We start from the raw sequence: 20,970 nt of genomic DNA, 5'->3' as shown, positions 1-20,970 counted from the left end.
CAGAACTGCTGGCAAAGGAGGACAAGTTTGAACTCTGAAGTTCAGAATCAGGACATGAATATCCTCAAAATTCAAGACAACTTCCAGTTCCTGCTGGTCATAAGATTTGTGTTTATTTGGGATCTAGAGTTTTTAGAGTTTCAGTTATCTACTGTTAAGTCCAAATCTGTTCTGCCYTGTACCACCCAGTGAGATGCAGAACACTGACAAGAAAGACCCACTCATTGGCAGCCTGATCAATTGATTTCTGCGTTGATTTGCTGCTAAGACACACATGAACTGAAAGCCCTGAAGTTGCAGCGTTGACAAATGCATCCCGTATGCTACCGTGGGTCACTGCATCTTAGTCTTAATGAGACACACTATTTTAATTCAAGCAACAAATTCAGTCTCTGCAAGGATAAGAATTAAAAGCACTGGAGGACGAAACTCTTTTCTTCTCCAGAGGTCAAATGTACCATGTACAGACACTATAGCAGATTGCCTATAATGTCTTCCAGTGTACTCATATAGAGAGATGACAAAAGACAAACAGTATCAAGGAGAAGCTCAGGTTTAAGCTAAGGTGTTTTTTAGCTGATTTAAAATTGAAGTGTCAGCTCAAAGCTCAAATGAAATAGATATAGTTGTCTCTCAGTGCATCATACAAACATGCCATAAATATTRAGGGACGTCTGATGGGAACTATTGCTGCTTAAGTTCCATTATTATAGAGGCATCATGTGTTAATGATTCAGAATATTAACATACCACATTTCTTCCCTGACAGTCTTAGTTAGAAGTGTCAACCAAAATGTCCAACGATCACTCTTTTTTTTTTTTTTTCACTTTTTATAACTCATGATTTCAATAACCTCTCTCTCCCATACACATGCTCCTGTGTAACTGAGCAATCTCTGAGGTACCTTTCAACCAGTAAACTCCTGAATCAGGTTTAGAAATAAGAAAGATAAATCTGGAACTTCACTTCTCTTTTTTTTTTTTTCTGATTATTGATAGAGTAAAAAACTACACATTTTAGGGAGATATTTCACAAGCTTGGGGATTGATTTTTGTAAAGCTGACTGGCTGGCAGTAAATCAAACTGATAATACTGTTAGTTCTGGCATACTTACCACTTTAAAAGTACTTGTATCTCTGAAAACTATTTGAAATAGATTCTGACAACATGACATCCCAATTACACCTGCATTTGTATCGCCTTAGAAAGGCATAGCTTTTGGTAAAAAACGGGTTATCAGTAGAGAGAGGCTCAAGTGATGACCACGGGAGGAGAGGAGGGAGGACACAGCAACTTCCCACCCCGGCAGGCTATGGCACCATGGCCATGCCCAGGAAGCTCTGGTTCCTGCCCAGCTGCATCTCCTGTCCATCTCGCTGTTCTCCCTGGGGAGCACATGACAGCAGGCTGGGAAATCAAATCTCTGTCTTTTTAATGGGAATACTTCTGTTGGCTTCACAAATGTTGCAAGGTAAACAAGTCCATTTTGAAACTCTGCTTCAAAYGGGTGCTTCAGGGTTTCAAATAAATCTGCAAAGCATCTACTTCAGTGAAAGTACAGCAAAGGTTGTCATTTGCATTATTTTTTCCCAGGCAAAATTAAATGCACTTGTCATTATTAAAACTATTGCTGCTTTATTAAAAACTCTTTTATTTAACTATATTAAATACATTTAACATATTAGCAGATAGATCCTGCAGACCATTCTGCATTTGTCATCTTTAAACAACACATGTAATTTAAAGAGTCTATATTTGCTCTTAGCTCAGCTCTGAGGGACACACGCAATCTGTTTGCAGATAGCACGACACCAACTGGTGACAACCTCGTACTCTTTGAAGGGACAGGGGGACAGAGGAAGGACAGCATCAAAAGGTATTTTTGGGCATTGTGCCCAGAGAAAGCAAATGGGTAGGCAGAATAAGTATGCACAGGATTGAAAGAGGTCCCTTCATTAGTGAAATTCTTTACTATGAACACTACATTGCACTATTACACTAATAACACATTAAAATAAGATTATGCTGTGGATATCATCTGAGGATGAACCTTAAATTTTATCAGCAATCAACAGATCTCAAGGACAGTCTTGTTTTCCCTGTTAGGTTTGAGAGGAGTCCCACCAAATGGTGGTGGCATCACTGCTATGGAGCGCAATGCTCCCCTCTTCCAAAGCGATATTGGCCTAGTGTTTGCAAAAGCAGTGGTCCCAATCAAATTCAGTCTCTACCAACATTACACGTAGAGCAAGAGGAGCTTCTTTAAAGCTACTTTCATAGCCGAAATTTCTTATTCCCTGTTTTTCCAGATGGAGTTTTTCCAGCCTCACCGCCACGGGGCTGAGAGGAAGCCCCAGCACACAGACACAATGCTGGGCACAAACTCTGCAGGCAAGCCCAATGCCAAACTGGGGCACAAAGCTAAGGGGTGTGCATGTTGCAGTGACCAAAGACAGCCTTAACCTGATGCCTTTCCTGACCTCCCTGATGATATAACACTGATAATATCTGACGTTTGAATATTGCTATCTGTCAAATCCAGGATGCTTCACAACTGGTGTAACACTCAGCTTTTATTTTGGTTTCACTAATGGAGAAGCTAGGATACATTTCTTTTCACGGCTGTTTTATTTTTCTTCTTGCACTGCCTTTATAGGCGGAAACTGAGCCCATGTTGCCTACACGTTCAAAGGACATGGTAAAAGCCACTGTTTCCAAGGCTGGGATCTTCAGCTCTTCTCATAGGCACATGTTTAGTGCGGTGCCCAAACAGTTGCCTCCTTATGGGACTCATAAGAAGCTCTTGAAGAAGCCCCTTGCCTCAAGTTATTAAGGTGGTAAAACTAACACACTTTGAACATTAGATCATCATTCCACCCACTGGCTTAAAGCTAAAATGAAGAACATTCTAGGCAAGGTACAGTCACATAATCCCTCCACGGAAACATCTTACTGTGGGACAAAATGAGTGCAGTATCCTCATCACAGATTCACAGAAAACAGTGCTAGAAGGGACCTCAAAAGGTTATTTAGTCCAACACTTTATCTCACAGCAGGATTAGCTATACCTAAATCATTTCTGACAGATGTTTGTCTAACCTCTTCATAACCTCCCTAGGCAATTCTTGTGCTTAACTATCCTTACACTAGAAAGGTTCTTTTTTTTTTTTTCCTCCATAATGTCTCACCTAAATCTCTCTTTGTTGTAATTTAAACCTACTACCCTTTGCTCTGCTCCCACTGGACATGAGGAATGTTTCTGTCCTCCTTTGGAGAGATGTGTACACACTTGAAGGCTATTATGGATTTCTTTTCAATTTCTGTTCTTTAGACTAAACAATCAAACCTGAAGATTGAAAGACTTTCTTCATCGGCTGCATTTTCTACCCCTCTGATTATCCTTGCTGCTTTCTTCTGTATTATGTCTAGTAGTCTTCATCTTTTTTGAAATCATGCTCCAAACTCCATGCAACAGAGGCATCTTCCTCAGACACAGTATTCAGAGAGAATCCTTCAAATTTCTATGATGGCATGAATCCCTAATCTAGAGCACACAAAAAATCCCGAATAGCTGTCTTTCTGATATTAGCTGATTAATGATGCAGGATGCAGGGAGAGCCAAAGGTCAGGATTCTTACCCAAAAACCCACATGGTGACTTCAGGAGGCAAACAGGTTTCTCACAAGGAGAATTAGGCAGGCAGTGTCAAATGGGACATAGTAATTCCTGGGTTATTTYATCTGTTCTTGTAATTAAGAGCGATGATGATGCTACATTTTTCTCAAAAGCCATAAAAGTGGAAATTGTGTCTGCCTACATAAATACTTTTCACAGAATCACAGACCCCCTGCTCCAGCAGAGACACCCAGAGCACGGGGCACAGGGCGGCATCCAGGCAGGTTGGGAAGATCTCCAGAGAAGGAGACTCCACAACCTCCCTGGGCAGCCTGTGCCAGGGCTCTGTCACCCTCACAGGAAAGAAGTTCCTCCTYACATGGAGGAGGAACTGCCTGTGTTTCAACTTACTCCCATTACTCCTTGTCCTGTCACTGGTCACCACTGAGAAGACTTTGGTCCCTTCCTCACKACATTCTTCCCTCAGATACTTATACATATTGATCAGATCTTCTCTCAATCTTCTCTTTTCTATAAAAAGTAACCATTCAGTGGAGGAAGAGAGATAGGTTGGCGTTACAGATTAAAACAAAAATTACAGATCTAAGGGTATGCAAGAAACACAAATTCTGCAATTGGGGATGAAGACATTAAAACACATGGACAAATACGTAGAACTCAGGCACTGAAGCAAGCAGAGAGCATGTATCCCACTAACCAGGRCAAATTCAAGTGGGGGCACAGCAGGAGATATTTCTATTACCACCACAAGGTCTAACAGTGATTTTTTTTTTTTTTTTTTACTAGCTGAGAATCCATTTGAGCTTTTCTGATGAAGACTGTGAAAATGGTTGACTTTTTCAATCTCTTGTCTGAGTGGTCAAGACTAGTCAGGGAGAAACAATTTTACATACTCTGTGGGGTTGTGTTTCAATTAATTATTTCAAATAAAGATTTTGAGAGAAAAGCAGAGGATCCACCAAGATACACACACTGTGTTTCCTACCTCACTCATGTCACCTCTTTTAGTCAACAGGCAGATTCAACAGACCTCTTATTAGGCATCCTTTCATTTTTATTCCCAGGGCAAATTTTGCCAGGGCTGATGCCATATTAAAATTGAACTTATGTCTGTTCTCGCACGATGATACATTAATCAGTAGWACTAGTCTCAGCTGTACTAGCCTCCTGAGAAGTCATGAGATTTGCTGAGACAGTTGTTTTAACTCAGGTTTTTAACTGTCCTGTACTATAAACCGCTATACAAGAGGTTTTCCAGAGACACAAAGATTCTTACTAAAAAAGAGCAAATTAATTTGAATTCCTGTATAATCATTTAATGTACATTAAGATACAAGGCAGAATGGTGAGAGCTGGCATACTGCAAGGTGTTTGGGAGAATATACCCATCACTTCCAAGGAGAGCAAACAAAGAAACAAAATCTCCTAAATGTTTGTAACCATCCACAATGCAAGCAGTATTAGCAAATCTGAGACTCTGAGTTGAGGTTCAGTTTAAAAGCGTGTTGTAAAATGACTAKTTTAGACCTTCAAAAAGTGTTCTACAAAGTTCATATTTCTTTTAGCAGTAATACCAGATGATTAGTCAATATGTATTGGTAGATAGGGTTCCAGAAGAATGTCTCCAGAGTTAAAAATAAACTATATAGTTTCATGTGTTTTTGTTCTGGTTAGAAACAGAAAGATAATTTGAGATAATTTGAAAGTAACTGAACATATGCATTGCATACCAGTGAAAAACAAAAAAATGACCCAATATTTATGTGTTCAAAATCTGAGAACTAGTTAGGGCCCATTGATTGCAGTGTGTAAAGCTGGCATGTCCTAGAATGAATGAAGGCTGATCAAGCTCAAAGATCCATATATTTTTGGTCTTTATGGGTTATACTTTAAAATACAGATTAAATTGGTACGTAAATTTTCTTTTTCCATATATATCTGAGAAGAAGCTCTAAAGAAAGATTTGTTATGAAAGCTGATGCTACTCTAAAACGAGCATGGGGATCCATTCAAAACACACTGAGAGGAATAAGCCAAAGCACCAGCTAGCAGAAGAAGGTCTGTGTATTTCCATCATCTCAGTTTCAGAATTGTCTCCTATGTCAGCAACAATTAAACAAGACTAAGTTTTAAAGGAAGTGGGTGTCAGTGAGTTATTCAGTGTTGTGTATGAGTATATTTTACCTACTGGTGCATTTTCAGCATAGAATAAAAGAATCATTCAGAGTTTGTGTTGATTGGGAAAACAGCCTCAAAATTAAATAGCAGAAAGCCCACGTGTAAGTAGAACACTAAATAATAAAAAAACCCTCACACACACTATTAACTTTACTAGTCTAATCTTTCCAAAATCATCCTGTTAAAAATTAGACTACTTCAGCTTGCTTTATAGAGTACTGGTTCTGTAAGTGATCTTAAGCTCCTTTAAAACAATTATATACTTGAAATATGACTGCAAAATTTTATAGCACAATTGCATAATGACAAGAATACAGTAATATACAGTTTCTATAGTTCTTGGTACACAGTTAATTTGGTGACTATTAACATTCTCTCCTACTTTATGTTTTAATATCCTTTGAGTCACACAGGGCCAAGGTCTCAAAACTAATCATAAAAAACTACCGACTCCTATTCACTCTAATATAATAACCCTTTATTTAAAACAACCTCCAATAAATTTCATTATAAGAAGTTATTAAAAGGGTTAAAAACCTATTAAATGTCAAAGAATTTGCTTGAGTCAAACTTCTAATAAAGAAACAGAATAGGCTTTTCTTTCTGAATTATTTAAATCTTTACTGACTGCGCACTGAACCATGAAATTAGMAAAGTGTTATTAGAAGTGTTCTCTGGTTTTTATAAAAGTTGTAGCATAGAATATATCAAACYGCAGTCTTTAACTAGACTAGTTAAAGAAATAGGTTTTTAATCCCAAATACATGGTTTTCACTGATATAAAGGGTCATAATTAAAAGTCTGGCCTGCAAGCCAAAGATAATAAAATTATTATTACAGGGGCATACATGTTCATTTGGTATATTCTGGATGCATGTTTCCATTTTAATTTAGACAAATATCTTCAATTTTGTTTGATCTTGCAAAGTCCACTAATTTGGACCCTCTCAGCAAACAATTAAGCTTTTAATAGTGACTCATTTTCAAGAATTAATAGTGAATAATTTGTGCTATCTTTTCTTTTCTTTCTTTTTTTTTTTTTTAGTGTCTAATGCTTATAAGGCAACAGCAGGTACAGGTTGACAGCCCACAAATGGAATCTAGGAAGTACAAGTCAAATATTCTAGCACACCACTCTTGATAACAATATTATCCCTTCGCTGCATTTTGCACATAACAACATCATTTTCTATTTTACCAATTATTTACATTAGAAAAACAATCATGCATTTCACATTCATTTTGGTGATGCTACAGAACCCCTGAGTCAGCAGCATATTCACAGGTTCCCTCAAACACACCTGAATCAATAGCCTTTCATCAAAAGAAATGAAGTCAGAAAAAGGCTTGAGAAAAGCAATATTATTTCCACTTCTTTTAGACAATAAAAAATAAAAGCATGCAAGGGACATGGAATGATTAAATCTTGGAATGCAAAATAGATCCTTGGAAATACTATAAACTGTGCTAAGCTATGCTTGCTGTAGGGCCAGAGGAAGAAAGGAAGCAAAAACAACTATACTGGTCTTTGCAGTGCTCTAATTCTGTGCTTACCCAGCAATAACACAATAGCTAATGCAAGAGGTCTGTAGCTTGCACTGCCTTCTGTTCTGTTCTGTTCTGTTCTATTCTGTTCTATTCTATTCTATTCTATTCTATTCTATTCTATTCTATTCTATTCTATCTTGTTTTCTGTTTTTTTTGTTGTTGTTGTTGTTAATTTTTTCTGTGATGTTCATCACAACAATATAAAACTATTTTCCCGTAGGGAGCTAAGCAATGTGATTTCTATCTGGCATATGTTGATCACTCTATCTGCTCTAAAAAAGTTGACCTAAATGCAAAGTACACTGACCACAAGGCAGAGGAAACTGTATTGATACAGTTGTATTACGAAAATCACCCAGAGGATTTTTCTTGTATGAGTGTCATCCTCCTGTAGCTGATTTTATACATTTTCCAGCAGATTTGCAGAGAGGACCTGGCTACAYGCAAGCAGTGTGCTAAGCACTCTGCAGGAGGGGGGAAGTAGTTAGTGTGTAGTTATGTGTCTCTCAGTGATGCCAATGCACCTGCCACTGCATTTTACAATATTTCTTTTAAATATTGTAATATTGCAGAGGATTGGGAGTTTTACAATTTAAATAAATAAATTTGCAATGAGATACTCAAATTCATCACATATTTTGAAAGCAAGTGCAGTGTGTATAGCATTTAGACAGTGTTTAATCTGAAAGAGATTGGATATATTAGAATTAGACTGAAGTGTTTAATAAATAAAGGTATTTAAGGATGTTAATAGTTAGGAAAGAATTATATGTGACTTGACTATAATAATTATTATGTTAAGCCCGTCTCCCTGTGTATGATTTGGTTATGCCAATGTTYGTATACTTGGGCAATATGGATGCAGTCATTCGCTAACTTGGGAGGTATGAAAGTCTTTGAGGAAGATATAGTGACCTTGAATGACCAAGTAACCCTTTAGACTTCTAGTCCATTCAGCCTCTTATATTATTTTAATGAGCTTAGTGTCAGTAAGGGATGGCTGCCCAAGCAGAAGCTACTAGACCTATACACATTAATGACAGATACAACAGGGAAAAATAAAGACAGGTGAAACATAAARTAGAAGAAGTGTAATTGCAGATCATTCCTGGAGAATCGATACTGTATATCTTGTTAGTTCATGATCTTCTCCCATTCTCATCTCTTTTTGAAAAAGCTCATGCCTGGATCTTAATAGCTGCATTATTGCAATGCACAGCAACAATTTCTAGAGCTTGATGATGCTCCCCTGGGGAATGGGTGCTCCCTCGTTCCCTGTACATCATACAAAGTTCAAGGACAGTGAAGAGTCATTTCTTTCTAGGTTGCAGGTTTCAGTAAAAAGCTGTGAGATTCTCAATATTCTTCATAAAGCAAAYAGACTTCTCAAAAGTGATTTGTGTGGAATTCAAGTTCAGCTAAGTTTGGTCTTTTAGTACCTCTTGTGGTTCCTCATTCCATTTGCCTATCCATTTGCCAGAGAAAACTGTTGCTCATTGAGTTTATCTTCTCCAAAAAGCCATGTTCATAACGGACAGTGCTAGCAGACTGGCTCACCCAGGGGATCTGCATGTAGGAAGGGACAGCAGGTTCCTTCCAGTTATGAGAGGATGGTAAATTTGCTGTAACACCACAAAGCTGGTGCAACACCAGGGTGACTTGTGCTTCCTAACTCTTGGTTTGTAGGATCTGTTATCTTACCTCAGTCCCAAGGAAATGCCGATTCCTTCCTAAGGCTGTACCCTACAGCACATCAWCCTGAACTAGAGATTTTGTAATAAGGTCAATGAAATACAAATAAGCCATTTCAATGAAAAAGGCATTTGCAAGGGGATAGRGGCTCTCTTTCCAAGGTTGTCCAGCATTTTAGGTGGACAACCTATGTCCACCTAAATGAATAAAGGGCAGAGGGACCTAAAATGAAAATCTCTGTCATTCAGRGGGCAGAGCAAAGTCTTACACCTGAGTCTGCAACATTCTTGAAACATCCCATTGCTTTCATCATCAGGCTTATGAGATTTCCTACTGTTCGGAACATTTGAGGGTTCTTTTTTTCTCATTCCAGTGTCATATAAGTCTGATCTTTAAAACTGACATGACATGGGCAGATATAGTCTGAATGTTTCATATTCTTCTACTTGGGCACTGTGATGTAAAACACTCTTGAAATTATTGCCTGAAGCTGTAGTTTCCTATCTGGGACTGCAGCTTACAAAGTGCAGTTGTGACTTGGAAGATTTTGCCAATCTTCTACAGACTTAACCATAAGCATAGCCTGAACATGAAAAAGTTTAGGAACAGCTGGCCTAGGAAGACTCAGCTGGTTTACAGTTCTCAAAGCCTATTGATAATTAACACCTCACTTAAGCAAACTGCATATTTTAATAAGTATCTTAGTCTCAGATGGAAAGAGTGACATATTAGCTCTTGCCTTCCCATACACAACAATTGTATTAAACCGAATGAAGCCTCCCATTACTTCCTGACACCCTGGTGCTAAGTCACACAGAACTGTGATTAGACATTATCCATTGATTGACATCATTATCTGTCTTTGGCAACAGCCAAGGTCATCTAGTTTTGGGGTGTACTTTGGGTGATTTTCAGTTTGCTTCTGGACTAAGATCATTTTCTTTGATAACCAATATCAGATTTTCTCCTGGCTAAATTCTTRAAGAATTTCTCCTGGCCTCTAATTCTTGAAGAAAAACAAATTCAACAATTCTATTTTTTTTAATCAACAAAATCATAACTTAAACCCAGAAGAATGTGTAGGATGATTTAAATAACTACAGTCAATGGATCTTTCATCAAAGCTTCCTGTTGCTACGCTGCAACCCTGTAAATGCTTAATWTGAGTGATGCTATAAACAGAAGTAGAAACAAAAGGTCTGCAAAATGTTTAACTCACAAGAGATTGTTTTTCATAAATATGGTCTTGTTATCAAGTGATAAACTTACCGATATTTGTAACTATCTTGTCATAATTTTACCAGCAATATAAAGTTAGCAACTTTATAAGAATTTTGTAAATGTTAAGCATATGTGTTACTGCTAGGAAAAATACTTTTTGTAAGTAATGAAAAATATGCTGGCCTCTCAGGGAGAAAGCAATGTAATGAGATGCTAATAAGTCCATCATTCTTCTGTATTGTATTATTTACAATTTTCTCTCTAAACTTATTTTACATCTCCAGTGTAATTATCTCTCTGCAGCTTGCCAAGTCCAATATTATAATTTTGAAACAAGAAAAATCTCAATTATTTTATTTTCAACTATATAGAAGATGAACAGATATTCAGCAGTCACAAAAGACTAAAATTAATAAATCTATGCTGCTTAGTGACTGTTACATTATAGCATGACAAAAATCCTTCATAGAAAACTTCTCTTAAGAACACCTCTTTATGCTGCTGGTCTAATATTTGTAAATGTTGGCTAACTTCCTATATAAAGCTTCATCAACATACCAAACATTTGCAGAGAAAAAAAGCAGAGGCCAAAACTTCTTGAAAAGGAATACACTTAGGGAAACCCTGACTTAATGTTTCTTTTTTTTTTTCTTTTTTTTTTTTTTTTCAAAAAAAGAACTTATTATTTGGTCTCTTTATTCCTTTTGATTGTGAAGCATCTTTTTGTCTCATTCATCTTCAGAATAAAGCAGCAGCCTTGGTTTGGCTGAGAAAACTTCCTTTTTCCTTTTAAACTTTCATCATCGCCAGGTAGCAACCAGCAATTGAGGAAGTGAGTTTTTCTGCCCATTTATATAGTGATTTCAGTCTATCCCTGCATGTCAGGGAAGATTACTGAAGTCTGTGGTAAGAATGTGCTGTGATTGAACTCTCTTTTGCATGCCTTTCCTAGAAACAAAACAGTGGTAAATCCTTTTAGGGATAGTCACAAAGCTTGGGGCACTTCACCCATATTGTATGAGATTTGCTGCAATATGGAAAAAGTTTATGGTGAGGGAATGAATAACAAATTTTTGGAACAAATGCAAGAAATTAGCTTCTAGATGCAGGCACAAGGTGAACTCTGGCATCCAGAGTGATGATGTCGGGAAAGTAGAAAATCTTTCCAAAAAATGACCAAGCTATTTTTTGAACATAGCCTCACAAGCTCTCCAAAGTATTACAATGTTTATGGATGGATGAACAGTATCATGATTTTAAAGAAAACTGGATGTTTTCTAGGAAGTTTCCACTCTATTGTGGCCACACTAATCTATTTCTCACTTCCATCCTGGATCCTGGAAGATGCAGTTGCAGATTTCAGGCTGTTGTGAAAGCTTGTTCTGAAATCTCCAAATTCTTCTCCTGCTCTCATCAGCTCTGCAGACAGACAGAAGCCTTGCTTCTAATTTTCAGTGATTAATGGGTGAAATCCAAATGAATATAATTGAATACGATGCATCCCATGCACTAAGCCAAAAAGCTCACTACTTACACTGCCAAGTTACCATCAACAGGCATGTACTCAGATGCTATGGAAAAGAATTATTAAACGATTAGAAAGATTAGAATTCACATAATCTCAGAATGACTTGATATAGAGATTGAATATCTCAAATATAGAAAAAGAAAGACCTAGCCACATTGTTTTGTCTTGAGCATGTGCCAAAAGCTGCTTTCAGGTGAGCTCTTCGTGTWAGAGTGTACTATCCAACCAGTGCATAACTGTACAGTGTAATAAAATAGGTCCTTCCATGTCAAGAATAATCTAGAATGGGGTCATCCTTTACCAGTCACCATCAATTTTACAAGTACAAAACTCCTCGTATGATTTTTAAATCTCTCAGAAAAAAAGAGAATCATTTTACTCATTTCAGAGAGAAAATTTAAAAGTAGTTGCTGTGTGTACAAAAGTGCATCTATGACTGTGCACATAATTACTGCAATTATGGATGCAATTCAGGTAAATATGCAAGCAAACCAGTAGCAAATCCTTTAACTGGTAATTTATGTGTGCCCTCACTCAATTTGCATGGGCAATTTTCATAATTACTATCCCTGGCTTAGTATGTAGACCTCAGGACTCAGTTTACATAAAATCCAACTGAATAACTAATGAAAGACTGATGAGAGATGTGTGAGCAACTAGTGGAATAAGGAAATTAGAAGCATATGGAAAGAAAAAAAAGCTGAACAAAGTCAAMTCTAGCTTATGTATCAGTCTTTGTTTACATTACATTTTGAAAAGGGAGGACATGAGTAATGCACTAGACAGGTCAAGTTCCCTCAATTATCCTTCCTTCTCCTGTTTTCAATATGCAACCTTCCCTTTCGGGTAGGCAAGAAGCACAGTGATTTTCAGACAGAAGAGCTATGTATGTAGAGTAATTTAGAGTAAACAAAATTGTCATTTTAAGTGTCTAACTCTTCATCTTAAAAAAGTAGATTTGCTAAAGAACGTAAAGGCAAAAAGGGGTTCTAAGGTTGTTGACAGGTATGGAACTGAATGAGTTCACACGTGTCCTCTTCCTTAGAAGAATAAAGGAATGATAGAAACATTCCAATACATTGTAGTTCTACTGCTACACTTATAAATATATTTAAAAAAAAACTTAGTTTGTTTAGTTTGCATTTTATGAAGATAAGAGAATAAAAGCATTTTAGAATGAACAAAGAAAAACATACCTGGATACTTCTGTTAACCTTGACCATTAACTACTCAAGGACATTTGCATTGTATTTATATTCTTGGTTTCTAGTGCACAAGTGCACCAAGATGTTTGGAAAATATTCACATGGTTGAGAAAAGCAAAGGATCCTAAAGTGTCCTCTATAATTCTCTGTTGACCTGCACTTCAAATGTTCTATAAGAAAATCAACACTGGTTATATAAACCCATGAAATCAATCTCAATGTATTAAATCTCTCCACTGCAAGAATTTTTTTTTAAGTGTTCATTGCTATTTGTACAATATGTAGGAAAAACTACTGTAAAACTTTCAAAAATTATATGTTTAAATTCTGAGAATTTAGAAATTCCTCTTGACAATTCTGATATGCTTTTACACAGTCTGGTAACAATCATAGTTAACATTTACAGTATCTGAAATGGATTGTTTTCATTCTCAATGTTGAATAAACTGCATCTGTTACAATAAGTCTGTTAGTGTGGGGGAATTGATAGCTTGTGCAGATATATTCATATATGTGGAATACTCTTTCCCCACGATAACTCACATTGATATCTTTTTGCAGGATGAAAATTTATATCTGCTAAATTCTCAAGTCAAGAAAGATGTAGGATAGCAAGCCTAACTCTGTTCTTGGTATGAAACATTAAGTAGACTTCTTAACAGAATTCTAGAGAAATTAGCCAACTCTGCCACCTAAAACGTTGACATTTAAACACAATAGAGAGAACAGGGCTGGTGTATAAAACACAAACAAACCAATACACCAACAAATACTGACTCATAAACTTGTCATGTCTTAAAGTAATACTTTCTTAAGCAATACTATCTTAAAAGAGTTGCTCATAAAATTTAGTTTGGAAATTTCTGATGCAAGACAAACTGCCTCATATCATAATTACTGGTATAACTAGTGGTAACTTCCTGAAAAAGAAATGGACTATAGAGTTGTTAAAATAACTGATGTTAAATCTCTAAGAATATTTTACATACAGGTAACCAACACTACCATTTAAGAAGCTCAACAAAAAGAGAAAACAAGCTTATAAAAAAGGACCAAAGTAGTACTGCYTTTCTCCTTCTTCTATACTAAGGCCTAACACCTCTAAACTAGGCGTATCAGTTTGAAGCTGGACAAGCTCTTAGTGCATCCAAAACGCTTTCGTTAATTTTAGAAGATGATCGCAGAAAAGTTATAACTGGACTTCCGTAAGGCTTTCTGGACTTCAGCAAGGCTTTTGACACCGTCCCTCACAGCATCCTCCTGGGCAAGCTCCRAAGGTGTGGGATAGATGAGTGGACGGGGAGGTGGATTAGGAATTGGCTCAGTGGCAGGGTGCAGAGAGGGGTAGTCAGTGGCGCGGAGTCCAGTTGGAGGCCTGTGGTTACTGGTGTCCACCAGGGATCAGTCCTCGGTCTGGTCCTGTTCAACTTATTCATTAACGACCTGGATGAAGGGCTGGAGGGCTCCCTCAGCCAGTTTGCCGACGATACCAAACTGGGAGGAGTAGCTGATAGCCCTGAGGGCTGTGCTGCCATCCAGAGGGACCTGGACAGACTGGACAACTGGGCAGTTAGAAACCTCATGARGTTCAACAAGGGCAAGTGCAGGGTCCTGCACTTGGGGAGGAATAACCCTGGACACCAGTACAGATTAGGGGTGGACCTGCTGGAGAGCAGTCCCGCAGAGAGGGACCTGGGTGTCATGGTGGATGACAAGTTGACCATGAGGCAGCAGTGTGCCCTGGTGGCCAAGAAGGCCAATGGGATCCTGGGGTGCATTAAGAAGAGCGTCTCCAGCAGGTCGAGGGAAGTGATCATCCCCCTCTACTCAGCCCTGGTGAGGCCACATCTGGAGTACTGTGACCAGTTCTGGGCTCCCCAGTACAAGAGBGATGTGGAGCTGCTGGAGAGAGTCCAGCGCAGGGCTACCAGGATGATCAGGGGCCTGGAACATCTGCCCTATGAGCAAAGGCTGAGAGAGCTGGGGCCTGTTCAACCTGGAGAAGAGAAGGCTGAGGGGGGATCTGATCAGTGTCTATAAATACCTCAAGGGAGGCAGTGAGGAGGAGGGGTCGGCCTCTTTTCAGTGGTGGACAGCGATAGGACTAGAGGAAACGGCCACAAGCTGAGGCACYAAAAGTTCCGCAGGAACTTGAGAAAACACTTTTTGACAGTGAGAGTGACAGAGCCCTGGAACAGGCTGCCCAGMGAGGTTGTGGAGTCTCCTTCTTTGGAGATCTTTAAAAYCCGCTYGGACGCAGCCCTGTGCCACGTGCTCTAGGTGACCCTGTGTGTGCAGGGGGTTGGACTAGATGACCACTGAGGTCCCTTTCAACCTTAACCATTCTATAATTCTATGATTATTAATCTTGATCTGTTCATATATATGATTCACGTATATACAGTYATAACGCGAAGAGTAGTTCAGAATGATAAACATGTTATCAATGTGATGCTTAAATTTTTCCATCTCTAATGCATTCCATAATTTCAGGACTCACAAACATAAAAATGCTTAAAAGGCAAACATGGAAAGTAAGAGGTGATAAAATTCTTTGATAACTTTTTTCATTTTCACCAGCTGAAATATAGGTGAATTGTTGTGGCAACATATAAATGCAAGCCATACTTTTCAGCTATTTCATTTTATAATTATTTTAAAGWTATTTTTTCATCATCTTCCATGTTATTTGATAATATTAATATTATGACAGCAATCTCTGACTGCAAATTTGGAATACACATTAAAATTCCTATTCAGGAGAAGACTGCTTTATTGTAGAATAATGCAGTCTTTCTACATTTACGGAACAATTGTCAGTTCTGATCATCTTGAAATGTTTAAGTGTGACCGGGCCACTGTGGCTGGCAACTGTGACTAAGAGAATCTTTACTGATGATAAATAAAATGTTCTATTTTTACTGAGAATTTTAATTTAATGAAAGACATCTTCCTGTTACTGCTCTGCAGCAAATTCAAATGCTATAATTTTTATTTTAAAAAGGACTACTGGAAATCCCCTTCTAGCTCCAGACTATCAGAATCTGCAAGAAGATGAATTCATTTAGCTCTGTATCTGCGAAGGTTTCTTTATAGCAGCCTGAAATTTTTTTATACCGCGTAGATTCCGATTCAGGGACAGAAAAACACTGCAAATCTTTCTTTGTTTTGACTGTGACACGACCTGAATCAGGACTACAGTTTCATTATATTTTGAAACACTCATCTTAATGATTTATTGGTATAACACACTGACATAGCATTTCATAACCATTTTGGTGAAATGCAAAGCACTTACCTCTCCCACACGGAATAAGAAATGCATTTCTTAAAAGAACCAGAACAAAGGACATATTTTATAACTACATTCTACTCTTTCAAATCTTGCAACAACAAAGGTACTGTGTTTTTCTATGTGAGACAGAAATATTTCCCAGTACTTGATGCAATMAAACTAGAAAGCTTGTCAGTACAAGGGAATACTTAAAACAGTTATCATGCAGAATAATATACAAATTGTATATTATGGTAAACAGCTATTCCGATATATAGATATAGAGTTTCTGACATTGCGATATAGAAAGGAGAGACATTTTAATACAGGGATGTTTCAGTGGCCCGCTCTAATTTAAAGAAAACTGGATGTTTAATAACTATATAAACACTGATTTAAATGAGTAACTCAGCATGCATCATGCACTCCAAATCTCTATTTATTAGAGAATTTTGTTCCTTTGGAGTGCAGTTGTGATGGCTCTAAAAATTACACCTAAGTAGAGTAAGCAGGATTAGAATCCAGCTTTCAGTTTTTATGCTCTCTCTTGAAAACTATTTAATTTATGCAGCAGATGTTCCCTGAAATGAGTGCCATACTACTCAGCTTTCTAAAAACTGCAGCCTGTTCAAAAGAACAAGCTCTACCTAAATGCTATCCAACTGTTCATCTGGTTTGTTCCTTCCAAATTGCAAGACCTAGGGTGACCCCAGGGAGCTCCCCACATGTATTTGGTAGAGGTCTGGGTACACATTGCCTGGCTTTGAGTTGTTTTCCAGTATAGTCTTGAAATGGCAGGTCTGGATAGCAAATTTGTGAGCACTTGCAGAGTTTGATCTCATCTGACATGCTTAAGCAGCACAGCTTTGCTGAACTGTACATGAATCAAGGAGCTAAGCTATACTTTGGCTCACAGGGTCTCAAAAAGTCAGCATCAGAAATGTATGAATTATTGGGCTAATATCAAATGATCCCCAAACATTACTCAAATGCATTTCCATTGCTTTAAAATACTGTTTGTGATTTTCCTTAGCAATGATCTGAACTATACCTTAGAAATTAAAATGCTTCATTTTACATAAAGGAAAAAAGGGTCTGATTAGCCAGAGTAAGCAGAATCTGATCAAATAAGGTCAAAAATATGATTTTTTCACTACAAACTGTTCTCACTGGTGACCACCATGCCTTAGGACTTAYATTTAAAAGGAGGACTATTCTCACCATCTTTTAATTCCAAAGCTGCTTTTTCTGCTTCCTTGGAAGATTATGTTGCCATTTCATCTCACACAAACATATTTGCAGCACGCTTCACAAGCCAGCATGGTGGTTTCCAACTAGGTTCACCGTGAAGCAACTAGCTGCAGCTCACGGTGCAGTGAGATGCAGCAGCAGTGGGTCTGTGACAACAGGGAAGATAGAGGGGCTAAAGCAGCTCCAGAGGCACGTGTCCCCACTGCCCCCTACCCCAAACTTCCTACTAAGCCTGGGCATTTTGAGCTGGCTCAGCCAGAGCCAGAGTTCTGGCTCAAGCCAGACTTTGAGGGACTTGATAGTGCACACATGCTGGAAGGTATTTTTGCCTCTTTTCCTCCTGCCACTATGTGACTTCATGCAGTGTTAGTCATAATCTGGCATTAAACAAGCAGTTTGAAGCAACTTTCTTCCACATGAAGGATGTATTAGCCAAAGTGAGAACAAAAATCAGCAAAAATCAGTTTACAAGCTCCTGCAAAGGGCTAGTATTGTCTTGCTTATCCATTTTTCCATCAGAAGATACCTGAGCTGAATTTGAAATTCTCCTTTTGTTTGGCACCATGTCTTTAGCTTTTAAATTGCATGCCCACAATTACGCTTCTGTGGCAACAGAAATTCTATCATTTCTTTCCAGCTGGGAAAAACTGAGGAAGAATCATTTACATATAATATTATGTGTCAGAAAGCCAGATTTTGGGTTAAGTTTGAAACTTATTTTCTTTTTCAAGATCATTGCAAGGAAACTTTAAAAAATTATTCCATTTGTGCACACAGTATAATAAAACCGCCAAGCAGAAGAAGAAGAAGAAAAAAAAMCTATTTACTSTTTTATCTGCAGTGAAGATTTGGACATGATAATTATAAAATCTTGATAACTGACTTGAAGTTTAAGAAGACATGATTGGCACAACAAATAATTGGTTTGCTTCTATTTAATCTGCATTAGTGTAAACAATAAATCTTCTCTTAAACAAAGATTGTGTGAATCTTCATTTATCTTTTATGACAGGAGAGCAAAGGTTGTAGCTTAATGAATGGAAAGAAGCAACAAGGTCAGATTTAAAAGCCTCACAGGTCAAATCTCTGACATATCTAAACTCTGAAAAAATTTAACATGGTAATTACTTTGGTCAAGTCACTAAGGTCTATTTTTGATCTCAAAAAGAAAGGGTGAAAAAATCATTTAGGAATGAACACTTTAAGAACGGACACTTGGTATAGTCCATAATATAATTCCTGTATTACAGGCTCCTTTTACCTAGGCCGTGAGAACACCAGTAGGGATCTCACAGTGTATATTCAGTGCTAAGGGTCTAACCACACCTGTAAAATGTTTTTGGAATGAAGCAACAAACAGTCGCTGATGTGAATTCATTGCCTAATTTTGAATTTGAAATATTTTCAAAGATTCCTGTTCCCAAATCACCCTTAGGTTAACTTACAAGCAACTCTGAATCTCAGCAGACAAGAGAAATAGGCATTGATAAAGGGTCTAGAAAGCCACATATTTTTACTTTACATATGCATTGATTTTTGCCCAAATGGAAGACCTCTGTCATCTAACAGGGTTATTCATAGATCCAAAGAGTTGATCGGGGTCATTAATAACAATAGTAAACTGATCATCATTCCAATCGGATTTGACAAAGGCTTTTTTTCAAGGTGGATACTAATGTATTGATGCCTCTGAAGTTCATTACAGCAGTAATAAATCATTAGCCTCCACAAAATGATTTATAAGTTGGTTAAAATGCATTAGAATGGACTGTCAAGTTACTACCGAGATGATGAGGCTGGTACTAAGGGGGAATTTTTTTTCAGGTTCTCTGACCAAAATGGTGAYGGCTCAAAGTAATCATATCACAAAGACAAAAATAAAACAAATCACTKTAATAATTTACTTTAATAGCATGTTTCAATCTTCATAAAAGGCGGGGTGAATTTTACTTTGAACTGCTAGATACATTCCTTTTATTCATTGCTGGCAGCAAACTCTTAACCTACAAAGCTCCAATACTGACCCCGATGATTATATTTGTGTTTACTTTAACCAAAAGCAGTGTACTGCGTGTAACTATGGTTACTCTGCAAGTGTGTCTGTGTAATAACAGTTTATTAGAATGTATAAGTAGCCTGTCAAGCATTTAGCGCTAAGCCATAAGATTAGTAATGATAATATCACAAGAATATGGGCCACAACTTGATACTCCAAATGTTTATGTTATGCAAATCTGTTGCTATATTCTATGCACTGGCGATAGTTGCTCCGTAAGTAGCTTAAATACAGCTCAGACCTACCAATATTTAACTATGGAATGTTTTCACTTTCACACTGCTGCTTATGAGTCTAATTAATAGCCACTGCGTGCAGAGCAGTTTATGCCGAATATTCAGCAACCTTGAGACGACGTCCAGCGCTCAGCCTCACGCTCTCCTCTGCWACGTTGCTGCTGTAGCGCTGAGTGCGGGGCCGCCACGTGCAGCGCACATCTTGACCAGCCTTCTGTTGGGTAACTTGCACAGCCTCAGTCATCAGGGACCACATAACCCCACAGTCAGGCTTTTTCCACAGAACAGGGGGACACTACAGGACTGGGTGGCACTACTCAGCCATCACCCTCACCTCCTCCTACCCAGTGTGATTCCTACACATAAATGTGATGAGTAGGCCCCAAGTGATTTGTCTGCACCCATTTGAACAGGCCTTGCTTCAGCAAGCAGCTCTTACATAAGGAGTCCTTCAAGATTAAGTACATTAAAGGCTTGTCTCTAATGCCAGGAATAAAATAAAACAGTGTCTTCTGGAAATACATGATAAGAATTACTGTGAACCATAGAGAAGACAACACAATACCATGTTATCCTCTCAGGGTAATTCAATTTTAAGTGTGCATTGTTTGAGGGCCACAAAATATTTAGGGCCAGATATGCAAAGGTCCAAGCTTGCATTTACAAGCTCCACTTTCTGTTTGGAAACTGGAGATGTTGCACCTCTGCCTAACTAAGCTGGCATTGATAATGTATTGTTCAAGGCTGAAGTACACTGGAAATAAAGGTGTCTGCAAACAAAAGAATGAGTTCTTAGAATATCTTGGAAAAATATAATTAACATCACTGATGCTGTAAGCTAATTTCTCTTTCTATATATATGTATTTGCGTGTATTTGCTGAGGAATCTTTACAGGCCAGATCTCTTTTCTAGAACTGAATGACAGGTCAGAATCTTTACCAGAATGGCAGGTTCCCCTGGATGCAGAGGGAGAGAAGCGGGCCAAATCGTACCAGTGGGCTAAGTTAAACTTACTTTTTTTTTCTCCTAATTGCAAATAAAAAATACCATTTTGCACAAAGGAGAAAGTGCAGGTCATTGCCCCAACCGATGTGGTGGATAGAATTAAAACATCCCACCAACATTTACTCCCAAGTAATCAGT

At 37.9% G+C, this 20,970-nt stretch overlaps 1 protein-coding gene across 1 annotated transcript in view; it reads right to left on the bottom strand.

The window, feature by feature from the left end:
* Positions 1-20,970, bottom strand: part of TOX (thymocyte selection associated high mobility group box) — a 213,356-nt gene that overhangs the window by 44,585 nt on the left and 147,801 nt on the right. The gene's annotated exons all lie outside the window — the stretch shown is intronic.

This window comes from Nothoprocta perdicaria, unplaced genomic scaffold (genome assembly GCF_003342845.1).
Source record: "Nothoprocta perdicaria isolate Ctin4 unplaced genomic scaffold, notPer1 scaffold_65, whole genome shotgun sequence".
NCBI lineage: Eukaryota > Metazoa > Chordata > Aves > Tinamiformes > Tinamidae > Nothoprocta > Nothoprocta perdicaria.
This window is presented reverse-complemented; position numbering and strand designations above follow the sequence as displayed.